The following is an 18,843-nucleotide window of genomic DNA, read 5'->3' as shown; positions in this document are numbered from 1 at the left end:
TGCTTGGTGTGCACCAGCTACAAAAGAGCTCAAAATAAGTGGACAAAGAGCCACAGAATAGAGAACATAGTGACTTTTTAGGTCAAGTTATGGTTACTAGTCTAATCCTTAGGCAATTGTGTCAAATTTCTAACTGAATGTAAGATAAATGGATGTCAGCTTGAGGGCTCAAGATTACTAAAATTTTTCCCATGAGAATTATTTAATTATTGATGACTTTTAAGAATTTGTCCCACAAAGGTTCTTCAAGAACAAAAGAGCCACATAAAGTTGCAGCCAACTTATAAAACATCTTGGAAGGATAAGAGAAATGTGGGTAGACCCTAACATATTTTCACATAACTATTCTGTGTTCTATGCAGTTACGATGCTGCAGGAATGTATGCCTTAAAGCTCCTAAACCTTCTGAAGTGCTCTAAAGGAGGATACCAAGAAGGGTTAAGAGCATGGTACCAGTTGATGAAAATTTAAAGGAAAGACCCTTCTTTAAAGAGAAGACATACATGTGGTGCAGAGTACTGAACTAGCCAGTTAGAAAAACCTGACTCTTAGTCCCGGTCCTCTCCCTAGCAACCTGGATTTCTGCCCCTGCCTCTCAGCTTTATCTTCCAAGGGAGAGATCCAATGTTCTCCCGAAGTCCTTCCGGCCTTGTATTTCTACAGCCTTATTTGCTAATTACACACACACACACACACACACACACACACACACACACACACACCCCATATCTATTAAAGGAGAATAGAATTCTAGACAGTGTCATCTCTAAAGACAACCTAGGACTACTGAATCATGCTTTAACAAGAAAAAACATGCTCAGCTCAAACCATTGTCCTGAATTTAGTGTTTATCAATCCCACGGATGTCTTCATATTTTTATGTTTATTTCTACATCCATAAAAGTTAACTGGTTATGTCTTCCTGTACTTGTCTCTTTATGCACATGATCCAAAGTGTCTCTAGGCTATGCACCTGAAGTGGGAAGGCTGGACGTAGGGTTCGCGCAGACCAGTCTTATTGTACAGCCTCGGTCCTACCTCGGTTGCCCAGAACAGCTTCTTGCACTGGTACCTACTCTTATTCCCAATTCCTGTTGGTTCCGGACCCACTTGCAGTTTTGCCCTTCGTATTTAACGCTCAACCCATCTTTTACCTTATGACTTTGCCTCTCTCTTTTGATTAGAGATCATTAGGTACCACTCTAGCTATGCTGCCTCAACCCAACCGAGCCTCAGGATCCCTTTCGCTAGGTGTGAGTGCATGGTGTGTGGATGACACTCCCACAGAAACTCCTCCCCAACTTCCAATCTCAGAGGCCACCATGATGTTTCAAAGGTCAACAAATATTTATCGAGTCTTCACTCTGTGCAATGCACAAAGACCTAAACATGTATTTGCAGAGTTTGAATATCATTTGATTTCTCTACATAGACTCAATGAATTCCCCATATAGACATATCGAGAGGCCTCCAACAGGTAGATGACAATCAACCAGCTGCCTTGAGAAACCCCTATCTGAAGTTTGGTGACAATTCCAAGTAAGTGGAAAGAAAGAACAGGTATGCATATAACAAGTAGGTAACACCCCGTCCCTACCTCTCACCTTATTTCAAGGCACATGTTGGATTTAGGGAAATGAAGAGATTTTCTGAGTAGCAGTGAGGATCCTGGATATGGTTCTGTTAGGTATTATCCTATTTCATTCTCACACCGAAGGGCCACCGCAGACGCAGAGGCAGCTCTTAGCTCTCAACATCATGATCCTGGCAAATCACTCAGTTTCTAAAGACTTTTAGAATCTTCAGTCTCTGAATCTCAATCACCTTCTCTGTAAAGGGCAGGTAAGTGATACCGACCTGCTAGGCTTGCTATGAAGATTAATGAGAATGTACAGGAGGTGCACGCACAGTGGGGTTTTGCTTGCTTCCTCAACAGGGGTCAAGAGGACAAAACCAAGAACGCAGGCCAAAGTCACCATAAGGCAGATGTCTGTGCAGTTAAGGAAGAACTTGATAATTACAGCAATCACAGCACTGAGGGAGAAGTTAGGGACCAAAGTTCAAGCAGGGGATTGTAAAGCCTGCTCGACCAAAATGATCTTTCATAAATTTGCTCCTTTCCATAATAAGAATCACCCTACATCAAATAGGAGAAATTAGTGTGCTTAATTACTTTTCTCTAAGTGTTAAATCTGCTAAAAAAAAAAAATCCCTCTGGATATTTCATGCTTCAAAGGACCAAGACTGAGCGGTCACACGAGCACTCACATAGCTGTGCCTGCAGCAGGCACCACCCGCCCCGCTCCGTACTCCCCGGCCTCGTTCCTGGGCTGGCTGCTACACTTCCACCCCTGGCCCATCACTGCATCTCTCTGCTGGAAGGCTGTGCTATGTGCGTGGACAGGGGGCTCACATGGCACACAGTGTATCAGAAATCAATGCCAGCACCACCTAGCGGCCGTCCATCAGGAACTGACCAGGGGCGATGAGAAAATAACCCAGCTCCTACACCCACAGGTAGGATACGCTAAGGCGAGTGCTTTACATGGTGCCCAGAGTCCCAGCAAAGTTAGACCACAACCTCCCGGAGAGGTGACTTGCTTGCTACTACACTATTGGTGCTTCCCTGTCTCGCTTCTTACTCCCCTTAAGGTGTTCCCTTCACCTTCTAAGTAAACTACGTGCACTGGCAGCCAGGCCTCTCTCGGGGGAACTCATGCTAAGAAGACACCTCGGACCATGATGACCTAAAGATGTATACTTACAAAGCAGAAGATTCTCCTCTTAGTGTCTTATTAAATCTTCTACCAACAAATAAACTTTAGATTCTCAGTTTTACCGTAGAATTAGCAACACACAATCTCACTAGATTTATTTATCCAACGAAATATGAAGATAAAATATCAGTGGTATTTTTGCGAAGAGTAAGAAACCACCAGATTCAGACAAGTAATTAAGAATATGATCAAGAATTTTTTTTCAATTCTGGTAGGGAGTGAGTTAATTCTAATTCAAAAAGACCGAATGACTTTGATGTAATGAAAAGCAATTCTAAAGCACAATTTTATTATGTGAAGTTCAAATCCACAAACATTTACTGATGACCTACTACGTTCCAGACAGTGTGCTCAGCCCCACCTAGTATACAGAATGTAGACAGTCCAGGCCCTGTCCCTAAGAAAGTCTAGAAAGGGCGACAGACATGTAAAATCGATAACTGCACTACAGGACAAAAAGTGCAATCATTAGGCTGTGGACAGACACCTACTAAAGAAAGGTCTGTCTGTACGGAAAAGCATCAAATACGGTTTCGCCAAGCAGGTTTTCGAGGGTGCCTGTCAGCAGTCCAGGAGGAGAGCACATGACGGAGACACGGGACAGGCTAGGGCAGAGGTGAAAGGGCAGAGGTGACAGCAGTTGTGTGTTTCGTCCCTCCCTGGCTCCGGGTTCAACACAAGTAAAATCAATTGTCACATTGAAAAAAGAGTAACTTTTTTGTCTCCAAATTATAAAATCCTCACAATAATCACCTGACAAAAAGCGGAGAAGTCTTCTGCCTCAGAAAAAGCTCTTAAAATGCTGGGCCCTCACGTATTATTATCCTTGCAGCGTAATTAAGAGAAAAACTATCTGACTCGAAATATAGTTACTGGCTACCTACCATGTGATTCCAACCACGTGACCCAGAAAAGGCAGGGCTATGGATGCAATGAAAAGATCAGTGATTGCCAAGGCTGCAGGGATGAACGGGTAGAGCGCAGAGGATTTTTAGGGCAGTTAAAATACTCTGTATATGATAATATAATGATGGATACACGTCATTACACATTTGTCCGAATCCACGCACTGTCCAACACCAAGACCGGGTGATTATGATGTGGCAATGTGTGATGAATGTACCGCTCTGGCGGGTAATGTTGACAGTGCAAGAGGCTGTGCTTGTGGGTGACAGGAGAGGATGGAGATATGAGACATCGCCGTGCCTTCCTGTAAATTTTGCTGTGAACCTAAAGCTGCTCTAAAAAAATAAGTTCACATCTATACATATTTATCATTAAGTGTTCATTATTACTTATTAAAAAAGCCTTCAGGTTTTTAATAAGGCCCAATGGGGGGAAAACTCCATAATTTTAGAAATAAAACTTATTCTTGTCATCTTCTGTGTATTTGGTTTAACTCAAACTTATTTGCGGAGTTTCAAAAAGACATCGACGGCGACTATCTGTTCACCATGGCAAACCTCTTTTCAACTCTTTCAGGAGATGAGAGGCTGCAGCAGGGGCTAGAGACTGTGGAAATTGTGCTGCGGAAATTACAGAAATTACAGAAATTTTCCTGATGAATTCAATAGAAACGGGCAATACTACAACCTTATAATTTTTTCTTCCTCTGGGCTGTCATGAAGAAAGCTGAATTATCCTGACATTCTGAGGTCAAGTGTACAGCTTTTATCCTGAACGCCGCACCGTCAACAGGCGACGCAAACAGAAAGCTGTGGTTAAACAGACAGCGTTGTTTCATTATAAGACTGCAAACAGTATTTCAGAAAAACATAACAAGAATACTCAAGATTAACTCCGCCAACATTTACGACAAGCCATGTTCTAACACTAAACAGAAAAAGAACCTCTCACAATAAGAAAAGGCTCCAACTTCATGCCGCAATCGATCAGAGAAAGAAAATCTCAATTAAGGCGAAATAGTTTGGACCCAAATGATATCAGTACCTTAGACCTTGTAAAAAATCCAGAAATCATTTTTTCTAAACCCTTAACTCCATGAGAAACAGACAAGTGTTACCTCTGGCAGCTAATGAGCACTTCCTGATGGGCCCGAGACAGCTGGCACCCTATAAAATGTGGCAAGAGTTGCAATATTGTCTGTCGAGTTGTTAAGCTGTTCACTGCTTAGAAGCCACCTGGAAGTAAATAACCCGCTTTCTGCATTCTCTTGCAAAGACAGCTTTTAAGACACTGTTCGCCACACACAAAAAAATGATTTTTCGGAACACCCCTGATCTGGGTTCTCGGTTTCCTCAGCACCCTTTCTTTTATTGGACACCATCTATGTCTCCTGGGGCACTCTCTCTTTTGCTCCTTTTGCCTACCCCAAACCTTGGCAAAGAACTAATCATCAGCTCTTTTGTGCCTGTCCCATCCCAATCTGGAGATATCACTTAAAAAAGTCCCCAAAGTAAGGAACTCACTTCCACCAGGAACTGACTAAAGCCATATTAAGAGACCTTGGCCCCAACATCCTCGCTTATTAGCCATTTGGCCTTTGGCAAGTTCCCTTAACTTACCCTTTCTAAATCTTAGTTTCTTCAACCAGGAAATGAGGAGGCAGGATTAGATGACCTCAAAGGGCCTCTCGAGCATTAAAAATTTTGCTCCTATAAGATACACACAAGTAGAGAGGCACTGAACATTCGAAAATATAGCCTCACAAATAAAAGCAAACCAGGACACCAAGAAAGGACAGCAAGAAAGTTCCATGTTGACAAGAGTCAAACCTTGCACTGTCTCAGGAACTCCACCTACTCAGACGATAATTTCCAAGATCATTGTTAACTTGTTTGTTAAAATAATTATGAGGTAGGGCCATAGGATGTTCAATTTAAAAAGATAGAATTTTGGTTTTCAAGTAGGTTTCAAAAACTGTGTTAAAGGTAAATAGATTTCTTAACATCTTAAGACTTTGAAAATGCTAAGTCTGAATTTCCAGGAGAGGAATTAGAACTCAGCATTTCCCCAAACATATTTGCCATGGAATCCTTTTTTTATACAGCAAATTCTGCAGACTCAATATTCTCAGGAATACGCTCAGACACTGCTGTTCTAACCAAGTAAGTGTCCACTCTGATGACAAAAATGAATGAACTCGAAGCATCGCCCAGGGCACCAGTAGAAAGCCTGGGCAGCAGGTCAAAATCCCTGTCTCTACTGCAGGTTCTACTGCCAAGTAGTTGTTTGTACTGGGCCCCAGTTTGCCAGCCTCCCCAGACCCACTGGGCCTCACCTGCCCTCCAGGTATCAGCGGCCAGCCTGCCTGCTCCTGCTCGGTCAGCCCCAGCCCTAGGCAGCACAGCACGCAGCCCACCTCAAGTTCTGCATCTCAATTGAGCAGAAACGCTGGCTGCAGAGGCTGCCCCCAAGGGACAATCCAAATAATTTATGACCTTTATTCCACTATCATCCTAATTTCTACATTACCAAATAATGAATATGGGAATGTTTTGGAGTTATTACATAGTAAGGAGAATTCTAAATAATCCCAGATTTTCTTCAATGTAGATATAGCTGAAGAAAATTAACTACAAAATCTCTCTTGGAACTATTCTTTTTTTCATAGAAATGTCCCAATTAGCAAATGACAATTAAGCAAATACTGGAAATTAGAGGAACAACACAAGTTTCTTTGAAATTAAAAAAAAGTTTTTCTGATAAGTATTATTGACTGAAAAGCAGTTAACATGTTTGTTCACTTTCAAAAAAAAAGCCACAAATGAATTTCTCTGAAAAACCCAACGTCTTTTTTAAAAATCCACAAAATTGGGGCTCTGCCAAAGCGTGAATGTTACAAAACCATGTGGCAGCGCATGCTTTTCTTTATGTTTCGTTTATTGACTAAAGCAAGGACTGAGCTTTTGGTGATTTAAAGTCAGAAAGATTACACATGGATTCAAATACTGCCTCTAGCTGAGTGTACTTAATTTTTCTTTAACTTCAGTCTCCTAATCCATTCAATTAAAACAATACCCCGCTCACAGGATGCTTAGGAGTTTTAAATAAGATAAAAGTAGATCAGGGACCTACATTAGTTAGAATTAGGTTTGACTGAGAGTGACAGGAAGCCCGAAGTATCAGTCGCTTAAACAAGAGAAGTTTCTTTCTTTCTCAAGAAAAAGTCCAGAAAGACGAGAATGACACTCGATCTGTTCTGTCGCTCTACCATACGTGACCTCACCTTTATGGTCCAAGATGGTAGCGTCCACAGTCCAGACGGCAAAATGTGAAAGGCGCAAAAAAGGGCAAAGTAGGGGCACACGCTGTCCCTTAAGGAAGGTTCTAGAAAGGAGCACATGATAACAAAACTCCCATCAACCAGAATTTAGTTGTGTGGCCATAAAACTGCCAAGCACTCCAGCTATGAAAGAGGGTTCCAATGACTTAATAAAGAAGGGAGTTATGGATACTGGGGGACGACCAACGGGCTCTGTCGCAAAACCTAAAATGGCTCATCCCCTACCTCAAATGGCTGTACCTTTTGGCAGGAGGAAGGTGCAGCCTGTACGCACAGGTGCAGCCATGCCAGTTATTCAAGGCTAGCATCCATTCCAAACGTCTGGGTCCCTATGCTGCACTGATTGTCAAACATTTTGAAAATTATCCTTGGCTTTGGGAAGTTCTGCCTTAAATGTCCACAGCAAACAAGATTTCCTTTATAACATATGCAGGTTAGGACATAATTTCCCCCTGACTAGTTTCCCCTGAATTTTCCTTCCTGAAAAGTTACAGATTCCAGCAACCTGCTTTAAAAGAAAAAAAAAAAAACAATTTTGTGGAATGACAGGGCTCTGTTTTAAAAAACAAACACTTCCTTGTCACAGACACTCCATTTTTGATGGCATGGTCTCTTGAAAGCTGCACAGAGACTTGGTGGTGGAAGCAAGCAGCTCTGTCCCCACTGTCTGGATCCCCACACTGCTGAATCTTCCCACCTCTTGGTCACCGATAGCAGCTGTTAAGCGAAGGATGGGGGTGCAGAGGGGCAGCGTAGACTATTAAGTCCATACTCAACACGCATGTGACTTACACGTGGGCAGTATGTGCTGAATAAGCTGTCGTGCATCGCTATTCAAATTACACTCAATTAACACCAGCATTCATCTTTCTGAAAGACTGAAGCTGAAGCACAGTGCCCCTGACCTACAACGATTTCTTTTCAACCTCATCTTTTTTGGACTAATTATCTCCTAGAGTTTAAATCAGCCTTTCCTGAGCTGTGTTCCACAAGTGTTAAGGAAGGTTGCATGGAAAAAAATAATTTAGTACTTAGGAATATTTTTTTCTTTTAAAATGTATTAAATTATATGTAATAAAACAGTTTTAAATAGCTTTAATTGCTGCAAAATAACCAGCCTGTAAGAAACGGTGTGTCGACCCCCAGGGTCCTGGCGTACCAGGAGGCTTCCTCTGATTGTCACGCGAAACCCCTAGCCAGCCCTCTACTCTTGTTTCACTGTATATAATTACTTGCCCTAAGCGACCCTTTTTTCGTAAACAATTTATTGGGCACCTGCACATCTTAAGAATGTGTTTATTTTTTTCTTCATTATTTTACTGATTTTTTTTTTTAAAAAAAACTGAGTCATATAAGCACACAGTTACAAGGTACATAAAGAACAGACTATATATATAGTGAAAAAGTTGTTCTCTGTTTTCCCTGTCTCCCTCTTAACGCTATTTCCTTTCCAGACAGAATCATTCTAACCGTTGCCTGTGAGTTCATACAGATTGTGTACTTTCTAACATAAATGAAGACACACATACATCTTGTTCTACACAAAGGGGTGCATTTCCAACATTCTATTATTTTTGTCTTTTTTAAAAATAAAGAGCTTAAACACAATTTTTTGTCAGCACTCATTGTAACAAATGTTACTAAGCACTTTCCAGTCTGAATTGAACAGTAACATTTACTGTTACATACAGGTGCTGTATCTAGCAGTACATGTGCATCATCAATTAGCCCTTAGGGTGACATTCTAACCTTGAAAAGCTAACAGAACTACTTTTCTTTCCCACAATTGACTTACTGTAGAACACTAATTCTCAATAGATAAGGACATGTGTCTTCAGAGGGAAGGATCAGATTCTTGAGCAGGAAGGGCATAAAACTGCAAGCTCTCCATCCACTCCCAGGAATTCTATCATGTCCTGGACAGAGTCTCCCATGCCTCATCTGCGGAAAAAATCACTGCACATAATGGAAATGTATTTGAAGAAAGCCTCTAATGCAACCTGTCCAACAGAACCTCCTACAAAATGGCAATGTTCCAGACCCATGCTGTCCAATATCATTATCGACCAACCACATGTGGCTAATAAACACTCGAAACTGGCTAGTGTAACTGAGGAATGGAATCTTTAATTTTAACTTTTAAAACCCCATGTGCCTAGTAGCTACCATTTTGGACAACGCTGGTCTACTGAATAATAGGTAGAGACAAAAAAGGTCAAAAGCCCTGTTACAAAATAGAAAAACAATGTGTGTGTATGAGTATCTCTAATAAGCATAGTAAACTAATCTCAAGATCTCCTGGATCTTCTTTCTTAACATATCCAAGGCTGAATGGACCATTTCCAAAAATGATTTTTTTTTATTAAAATTGGAACATGCATTAAAGATATGTTGCAATTATCTCTAAAATCTGAAATTAAAAGTTTTAATTTACTAAAACTTTGATTATCCACTCTGTTTAAAATTTTTTTCTGGCATGAGGTAGCATGTGGATCACACTAAATTAACAGTTTTTCAGTTAGGTGAAAAAAACAAACTGCAGAAGAGTATGTACAATATTATGTCAACTCCGTGTGTGTGTACGTTTGTACATGAACAGAATTCATCTAAAAGAGTGCTATTCCACAGCACGTTCTGTGATGATGGCAATGTTCTTTATTTATACTGTTCAAAATGGTAGCAACTGGCCATTTATGGATACTGAGCATTTGAAATGCAGCTAGTCTGACCAAGGAAATGAATGTTTACTCAAATTTAATTTAAATTAATTGAAATTTAAGTAGCCATGAGTGGCAAATGGCTACCTTATTAGATGGCACAGATCTAAAGCGGGGCGGGGGGGAACCCTAACTGGTAAAATAGCTACCTCAGAGGAACTACAAATGGAGGGGAGAAGATATATTTTTGCTTAAACTGTATATACCATTATACTGTTTGGATTTAATTATTTAGTTTTGTGCAACTGGCATGGATAGCTCATTGATCAAATAAACCAGAGGGGAAGTTGTCACAGTTGGCCAGGCTGGGTGGCTTAATAAATAACGCAAATGTATTTCTTCATAGTTCCGGAGGCTGTAAATCCAAGATCAAGGTGCCATCATGGTCAAATTCTGGGATGAGCTATCTCTCTGGCTTGCAGATGGTCACCTTCTCGCTGCATCCTCACATGAGGGAGGGGGGATGAGCTCTGGTCCCTCTTCCTCTTCTGAAAAGGAACTAACGCCATCAGGAGGACCCCACCCTCATGACCTCCTCTAACCCTACTCACCTCCCAGAGGCACCACCTCCAAATATCCTAACACCGGGGGTTCGGGTTTCAACGTATGAATTCTGGGGGGACACAGACATATGGTCCATAACAGAGGAAGTAAAGAAGGAATGGGAGAGTCCTTCCACTTCATGTATTTTTCACCACTCCATTCACTTAGCTCTACAAACCTTATTATTAAGTTTCTGAAATATGGTCCTTGAAGATCCGGGACAACTGAGCAGAGGTATGGGCGAGTCTCGAGACTAGACTATTTCAAATCCCAGGCTGAAAGAACTCAATAATGACTCAAGGTTTTCATCTCTTTACACAAGCTCTTGGTGCCCTCAACAAGTGAAAAGCATCCTCCAAAAATGCCTGTGAGCCGGCATCCCCAGTCCAGGCTTCCTGGTCCTTAGCAGTCTGTGTGTTCACCCATGGTCAAAACTGCTTTCTTGTACCCCATAAAAAAGGTTAAGGTGCCAGCCAGATCTAGGAGGGAGGGAAATAAATGCAGGGAGTGACTGGTTAATAAATGTGGTTTGGGGATGATAAAAATGTCTTGCAACTAGACTGAGGTGTAGTTGCAACACATTAATGTACTAAATGCTGTTGAACTGTTTACTTGAAAACGCCTAATTTTACGACATGTGAGTGTTACCAAAGAACAAACAAACAAACAAACAAAATCTCTTTTTAATAAAGGCAGGAAGCAGGGGCAACATTCCATTACTCAAACACAGACCTACAAACCTCTCCATCGACCCTTGTGAGAATTCTCTTCCCCTGACAAAGTCCTATCTTTTGTCCATGGCAAGCGACACTGTAGAATTGGTTGCTCTCCAGTTATTCTCTGTCTGTATTTTTTCATCTTGTTCCGCTATTTCCTATCCACAGTCCATAAAGAAGTTTCACTGACTCTTCCAGAATCTAGCATTGTGGGGAAACCCTAGGTTCCTTTTCCGTCATGGTGAGAAAATTCCTCAGGAAACTTTGAATGCATCCTTGATTGCCCTGGCTTTCCCCAAACACCGTGACTGACTCCACTTGGACAATCAGTGCAATCATTATGATTGTGGTCAAGTGAAATGATGAACCAATTGTTTGGCTTTAGGTGATTTTTCCCATGTATTATACCACCGTGCAGTAACCCTCGGTGGGAACACCGACAGAATTTTTACCTCTTAAGGTAAAAACAGGGGGATAAAGAAAAATGGTTTTCTTTAGCCCTCTCCCCCATATTCTGTCATGTCTACTCTGGTCGTCCTGATTGTGCTCTAGAACAATGTTTCCAAAACATATCTGACGCTGACATCTTTTGTTCGTGGAACACCTACCGGTATCTTCCCCTATTAACACCTTGCGCATCCCTTTTTCTCTGTCTCAGTAAATGGCGCCTTTCCTCACCTATCTGATCAGTCTGAAAATCTGGAAAATATCCTTGGCTCTTCCTTCTTGCCTACCCCACAACCGATCTATTAGCAAATCGTGCCCTCTCTACCTCTAACGTCCCCAACCCGATCATCTCTTCCACACCCCCTGCCACCACCCGTCTCAGCCACCACCACCTCTCACCTAGACTGCTTCGCACTCCTACTTCTGGCTCCCACCCCACCCCAGCATCCATCCACAGTGACCTTTTAAAATCACAACTCCTAACACATCTTTCCCCTGTTCAGAAAGGCTGGGCCTGGACCCTGTGGTTCCTCTCCAACTTCCTTTCCACGTGCTCTTTCCTTTGTTGACCATGTGGCTCCCGTGACAACAGAGGGGACCACATGCCAAGCACAGTCTCCCCTCGGGGGCCTTTGAACTTGCAGTTCCCTGTGCTTGCAATGCTCTTCCTCACACTTCACTCACTAAGGACTGTTTGTATTCTGCCAGAATTTAGACGTTGAGGTCCTAAACCCCAATGTCATGGTATTTGGAGGTGGGGCCTCCAGGAGGTGATTAGGTCATGAGGATGGAGCCCTCATAATTGCGATTAGTGCCCTGATAAAGGGACATGAGACAGATAACCCCTCTCTCTGCCTGGTGAGGATACAACCAGAAGGCAGCCCTCTGAAACCAGGAAGAGGGTTTTCACCAAGAACCAGCCCACACTGGCACCCTGATCTCAAACCTCCAGTCTCCAGAACTGTGAGAAATAAATGTCTGATATTAATCCTCGTAGTCTATGTTATTTTTGTTAGAGCAGCCCGAACTGACTAAGATATTCAGGTCTTTTGTTAAATGTCCCCTCCCGAAAAAGACCCGATGACTAGGCTAAAACAGCAGCATGCCCTTGCACTCCTGTTTATTACTATCCCTTTCCTCAGCTTGATTTTTCTTCGCAGCATTTGTTGTCACCTGACACTGCATCACGTGGTTATTGGTTTACCGGGTGCCTCCCACACCAGAACAAAAGCTCAAAGCAGGCAGAGATGCTGTTTTGTGCCCTGCCACGTCCTCAGCACTCAGAATGGTGCTTGGCTGGTAGTAATGCTTAATAAATATTTACTGAATAAGTGTATAAACAGTTATCATAAAACAGTCTCTTAAAATAATCTGTGATTTGCCTGTCAAGGACAAAGCAAAAACAAAAGGAGTTGACGTGGGAGAGGAGGTAGGAACTATTATGATTGGAACACAGGAAACGGAAGCTTCCCACAAAAAACTAAAGCCAGGCCCAGCCAGTCCACTGCAATATGGCCAGGCCCAGCACAGGACACCATCAGCTCAAGCTCCTCAGAAGGATGCAGAGGTGCTAGTTTCCAGCTCACTGAAATAGATAAAACTGGACTATTAAAATAAAACTATTATCTTCAGTGATCTACAAAGCAGTTCTTACAGACCCTTTGTGATAGATAACCCTATCTTTTTTCTCTTTCAGTTGTAAGGCATTTGACATTTCAAACCCATGGGGACGTATTTTAAGGTGAAGCTGGCAGGTAACAGAGGAACACAAAAATATTTCGGTGAGAATATGTTACACATGAGACTCATAGTGCTAACGAATGCACTATAAACTGAATGAACATGGTATAATTTTCAGGCAGAGTAAGGAGACTGCCCTCCAGCAATCATACTGAAAACAGGAGGAATAAAACACCACGACACATGACTTTCAGCTACTTAGTTCTCCAACTCCTCATGAAGCTAATATTCAATATTACATAGTCTATTACATATTATATATTTTGAATTCTGTTCACGGTCTGCCCCTTGAAAGAGGCGATGCGGGAGAGTAGAAAATCTGCATTCACAGTAGTTACAAACTTTGCATCTCACACTTAAGACCGTATCCCCACTGTGTGACCTGCTGTTGAAGAGACTGAGCAAATCACTTCTCAGAGCCTCAGTTTCCTCTTCTGTAATGTAGGACGGTATCGGCAACCTGACGGAATTTCTTAAAGATGATGTGAAATTAGGTATAAAAAAGGCTTGAGTATTAAGTCTTTATTACACTATGCTGGAATTACTATGACATTTAGATGTTTCTCCCCTATGACTCCCGGAAGGGCAACGCTGTGTCATTCTCGTAATCTCTGCAGCCCCAAGCGCCCAGCTGTGCAACTAAAGAGTTAACGCATCAATGAATAATGTCTGTTGAATATTCCTAGTTTTATGTGAAAGGCATCCAAAGAGACGTGACAAAGAAGAGGAAACCAAATCACGGGAAATATGGAGCCTCACAGAGGCAACAGGAGGGAGCGGCGGCGTTTACAAAAAGAGCAGCAGGAAGGTGGGCAGCAGCCCCCAGCAGTGGGTCAGAGAATGAGCACACCGAGGCTGAGGTTTACGCGGCAGGAGCAGGGGGGTCAAATCTCTCACCTCACTGCACCTCAGTAATCCGCAATGGCACTGGTGAGCCACACCGAAGATAACACTTTAGCACACTATAATAATAAAACTCATCTAGCTAGGAAATTCCTACCCATTTCTAATCTGAAAGATGCCAATCAAACCTTACCCTCTAGGGACTATTTCTGCAGGCTGCTGGACAATTCAGCAGCCAAGGGAAACGATTGCTCTGCACAACTTGGCATAGCATTTAGCCAAGACCACAGAGTGAAGTCCTGTGGCCCATGCGTGCCCACACACAAAGCAGGAGAGAGCCAGGGCCCTGCTACCCTACAATAAATTCCAGTTTCACTCCAGCAGGAGGCAAAGGTCGGAAGCACAAAAACATTTTACTGGGCTTCAAAGAGAAAACAGACATCTGTACTTGCCTCTTAATAGAAGTCAGTTTGACGGAGATGAAACCAGCGAAGGTGACTAAGACAATGTGAAAGGTAGAAGGAAAACCAGGAGGTCGTCAGGGCGCATACGCCGAGGGACAGAGAAGGCTCAGTGGCAGGTGCATGGAGCCCGGATGCACTGTCTGACGAGAGCAGGGGGAGGAGAAGCATCCTACGTTAGAAGAGAGTGAGTTAGCTTAGAAACACGGTCACCATGAAGAATCAGAACAGCAGCTAAGCGGAATGACATGTCTGACTGCTGCCCAGGACTGGAGCAACACCTGAATTTATGCGGACAGGTACCAGTCTTCCCTGTTGTGTCATTTTCTCCAACACTGCTCAGCAGCTCAGGTGCAAACAAAAGAACAAAGTGGTCACAAATGTAGGGCTTTTGGCAAGGAGTGATTTAAACCCTGGACAATGGGTCCTAAGTTGGATAAGGAGGCAAATCAAGACAGGAAAGACCTGACGGCCTAGGCAGAGAAGGAGTCAGCACACTGTGGGGCTCAGTGACATCAAAGGAGAGGTGGGCTTTAACTCTGTGGAGCCTGGAGGAGGGACAAGAGGGTGTGATCAAATGAAGAATTTCTGACTTACTGCTCTGAGCCATGAGTAGACAAGGCCTAGGGAGTGGGGAGAAAATTACTGGTGATGAGAAATCCCAAAACTCAGGGGAATAGGTGGGTCACCCAATTAGGCTGGGTGAGGACAGAGAACGGCCGACAGTGATGAGCGGGATTCATGAGACAGTCGGCAGGTAAAGGTTACAGGGGGGCAAAAAAGATGGTCATACACAAGGCTGATGCTTCTAACTTGTTACAGAAAGATGGAAGAGCAAAAATCTATTGCACCCTGGCCAGGCATGGGGACTGCCAACCCCGCCTGCTGAATATTTCTGTATCTCTGTACTGATAAAACTAATCTACCTAATTAGGTAAGTTCCTGCCAGCTTTAACTCTGAAAGATATAAATCAATCCTTCCCCTGCATTTATACAAAATAAATACTAGTAGACTATTGCTACAGGTTACAACAAGTTTCCTAAGATAAAATCTTCAGTGACTGGGAAAATCACCTTAGAACATTTTTAAAAGGGGTCACAGATTTACCCGCATGCTGACAGAATATAAGTGAATGAATTTTTCTATTAGAATGTTTTAAGTGCCAAGTTTTTTGTCTTATCTTACACCAACTGAAAGCAAAGGTTTGCCTCCAAACTGGAAATCTATTCCCTTGTGAAGATGCAGGAATCTGGTATATTTTTACTATCTCCTCATCTTCCAAAATTTTGTCCCTGATTCAACTGGTGAAGCCATTTATAATGCAGCATCTTGTGTTGCCAAATAAGTATTTCATCACTCTTCGACTCTTCTGAATAGACTTGCTCTGGTAGTGCTTTCTGTGGGAACATTTCATTGATATCTACACCTCTATTCTCTATTTTCCCAGCTGGATGTTCCCTCGGTTCCTCCAGAGCACTCCATGAATAGCTTTATCACGGCAGTTAATACATATGACTGTCAACCAAAACAAGCTTTATGACCTTAGACAAGCACTTAACTTCCCCGGGCCTTCACTCATTCCTATGTAAAACAGAGAAAGTTATCACAACAACTAACAGGGCTTCTGTATCCATTCATGAGATGAGTTAAAGTCAATGCCTGGAAGGCACGTAGAACATCTGCCTGGCACACAGTCGGTGCTAAGCAAGTTTTTTGCTATTGTTTTACCAAAATTTACTTGCATACCTCTCCTTAAAAGATTAAGAGATGAGGTCTTTATCTCTGTATCCCAACACCTCTTACAGTGACTGACAAATAGAAGAAAGTCAGTGAATCAATGTATCACAAATCAATCAATAAATCAATTTTTATCTCACGAAAAAATGGGAAAATGTCAGTATTAAAAATGATAAGCCAGGGCACTATAACCTACATTTTTAAAAAAAATAACTTGAGGCAGTTTATATACTACAGCTCGACATTTCAAATATGTCATTAAATGAAAACAAGTGAAAATTAAGGGTAGAGCTTCATCAATACCACTAAAATGTCCAGAGCCTTGGCTCTAGAGTAGGATCTGCTATCATAATTCCTTCCATAGATCTAGGGAGAAAAAAACCATCAAGACAAATTCACCTTAACTTGCCACATTTCTGCAGCAGGAGAGTCTCCAAGTTGTTGGCAACAGCGAAATTAAGAGGAGTATCCAAAAGAAAATTCAGATTTTATTGTGGCTATCAGCTCCAAATACTCAGAAAGCCCACTGGTGGCTCAGAGTGGGGAAGTGGCTCCTCCAGCCTCCAGCAGAAAAACAGCAACTGAGTATTTACCTCAAAGACTTGAAAACTCATATCCAAAAATATCTTCACACCGATGTTCAGCAGTGGCCACGACATGGAAGCAACCAAAGTGTTCTACGATAGATGACTGGCTAAAGAAGCTGTGGCACATATATACAATAGAATATTACTCAGCCGTAAGAAGAAATGAAATACTGCCATTGGTGATAACATGGATGGACTTCAAGATAATCATGCTAAGTGAAATAAACCAGACAGAAAAAGCTGAAAATCACATGATATCACTTATATGCAGGATAGAAATGTAAAAGCAACAAATGAACAGGACAAACAAATACAGACATGGACAACAGACGAGTGGTTACCAGAGGGTAGGTGGGTGGGGGGAGGTAGATGGGGTAAAAGGGGTCAAATATGTGGTGACAGAAAGAAATCTAACTATGAGAGGTAAACACAGAGTGTAAATATATATATGCCTTACTGTTAAAATGTATAGCTGAAACTTATCAGATTTCGTTAATCAATGTTACCATAAAGAAGAAAGAAAAAAGTCTATGGCCAGGCCACCCTGAACACATCTGATCCTGTCTGATCTCAGAAGCTAAGCAGGGGCCGGCCTGCTTAATACTTGGATGGGAGACCACCTAGAAAGACCAGGAGCTGTAGACATGTAAAAAAAAGAAAAAAAAAGAAAAAACAAAAAGAAAAAAAGACAGACAGACAGCCATTTTCCGTATTTCATCTTGTGTTTCACATTTCTGCATTTCTATGACTTCAGGTCATAACATAAACCTATTTAAAAGTTAACACTACTAATATTTTACTATTCCAATTCTTTTCAGGTTATTTCCAACACTACTGAAAATGAGTCTGTCTCATAACTAGTAAGACTTTCTTCTCTCCCTGGTATGAAAAAAAGCCACTTTATTTATTAAAATGGAGCTTAATGCAAGTCCATGTTAAATCTGGGAATGTTAGTGTTTCACAGAGGGAGAGATGTTGATCGTCTCCTTGCAGACATCCAAACAGAAACCGATACAGAAAGGATGAGAGTAAAGAGAGGAAAACCTTCAGCAAATCCAGGTTGTGTCCACTCTGCTTACGGAGTCCCGTGTTCTTGCTCACGGGTGGCCGATGACGCTTCCCCCACAGCACGTTTCAGTGCAATGAAACAGCTAAAGCATTGGGATAAATAAAAATTCAAGCACTAAGAGAAGAAATAAATGATTAACAAACTTCTCCACCTCCTGGAAATTCTACTGATGACAACTAACTCAGATACAAGCACATGAAAAGACGATCCGCTTTTCCAAATAACTTCACAGCTAAATGAAATCATTTCAAGCAGTAATTTTTCTGCTTTCCCAAATAAGCCAGCATTTATATATATAAAAACATTCCCATCAGAGAAAAGGTATTAAAGAGATAAGGATAAAGCACAACACACACACTCATCTTAAGAGTGTTTTTCTCTAATTAAGTGTTAAGCTTTTATTTACTTATTTTAAATGAAAAAATAAAAACTGACATCTCAATCTGACAGGAGTTGCATCTGAGGATTAAAATTTCAAGTACATACCTCTCAGTTCCTCATCTTTTAATTACTGCATAAATGGTTACCTAGGAAACCTGCTGATGGATGAAGAGGCTCAAATGAACTCTCATTTCCAAGCTTGCAAGTATGACTCACTACCTTTGCTCCCACAAAGTAATTCCTCCTGAGTTCTTAGAGGCAGATATTTTTGCAACCGAGATGACATTAGAAAAGCAAGATGAGAATAATTATCCATTTTGAATATAGGTTTCTGACAAGAATAAAAGTTAAGGACAAGGCTCTATTCACATCAAGTTTAGAAGAGAAATGAATATTCTCAAATATGCCAATACAATCTATATCAGGTAATTAAGGAGCGTTATTTATATGGCAATATGTTGATATGACAGTGATTAACCGTTATAATAAAAGACAAAACAGAAGATACTGGAACAGTCAGACCACAGAGACACCAAGGCGAAAACCGTTCAAGGGGTGTGACCTCCCAAATCACTGCA

At 41.8% G+C, this 18,843-nt stretch overlaps 1 long non-coding RNA gene and 1 pseudogene across 11 annotated transcripts in view; one reads left to right on the top strand and one right to left on the bottom strand.

Annotated features, from left to right (window-relative positions):
- LOC107512825 overlaps window positions 1-18,843 on the bottom strand; it is a 187,055-nt gene that overhangs the window by 106,015 nt on the left and 62,197 nt on the right. The gene's annotated exons all lie outside the window — the stretch shown is intronic.
- Window positions 17,342-17,460, top strand: LOC118611171 (annotated as a pseudogene).

This window comes from Rousettus aegyptiacus, unplaced genomic scaffold (assembly GCF_014176215.1).
Source record: "Rousettus aegyptiacus isolate mRouAeg1 unplaced genomic scaffold, mRouAeg1.p scaffold_m13_p_13, whole genome shotgun sequence".
Classification (NCBI taxonomy): domain Eukaryota; kingdom Metazoa; phylum Chordata; class Mammalia; order Chiroptera; family Pteropodidae; genus Rousettus; species Rousettus aegyptiacus.
Note: the sequence above shows the minus strand (reverse complement) of the source record. Positions and strands in the feature narration are given on the sequence as shown.